This window comes from Penaeus monodon, chromosome 20, assembly GCF_015228065.2.
Source record: "Penaeus monodon isolate SGIC_2016 chromosome 20, NSTDA_Pmon_1, whole genome shotgun sequence".
In the NCBI taxonomy this organism is placed as follows: domain Eukaryota; kingdom Metazoa; phylum Arthropoda; class Malacostraca; order Decapoda; family Penaeidae; genus Penaeus; species Penaeus monodon.
Window position 1 is genome coordinate 24,037,797 of NC_051405.1, and position 483 is coordinate 24,038,279.

Consider the following 483-nt stretch of genomic DNA (forward strand, 5'->3'; position numbering starts at 1 on the left):
TCAATACAGTTGCGTGTTCCAGGCTGTCAGACTATGCAGTGTAACATTGTTTACTTAAGTTGACTGTGTATGTAGAGTCTGGAAAAAAAGTTTAAGAAGGGAAACACTGTGAGTGAAAGCTGAAAATAAGTGTGTGTGTGTTTGCAAGACGAAATTTTTTGTGCATATTGGCACTGTCTGAGCATTCAGTGAACACGTGTGTTTAAGCTGACAACTTCTATAGAGTCTGCAGAATCGGTTAGTGTGTTCGCAAAATACTAGAGCATGCAGGAAATGCTTGCCTGGGAGGAACGTGTTTCTAAGCTCACGTTTCGAGGTGAAACTGGTTTAACGGAAGGACGAAGGGGGGTCTTTTCTTGCTGTTTCTGTGAAAGTAAACCCACGATGGGCTGAGTTAAGGAGAAAAGCGAGAGGCACGAGATAATGGGGATTTGCGCTTTACGATTTTGTTGTATCTTTTAATGTACCAGTTACCATATATGA

The 483-nt window shown here is 41.6% G+C and overlaps 1 protein-coding gene across 1 annotated transcript in view; it reads left to right on the forward strand.

Moving 5' to 3' along the window:
* The window catches only part of LOC119585722 (alkaline phosphatase, tissue-nonspecific isozyme-like), a gene marked incomplete at its 3' end in the record, with an annotated part of 70,044 nt that overhangs the window by 4,278 nt on the left and 65,283 nt on the right, over positions 1-483 (forward strand).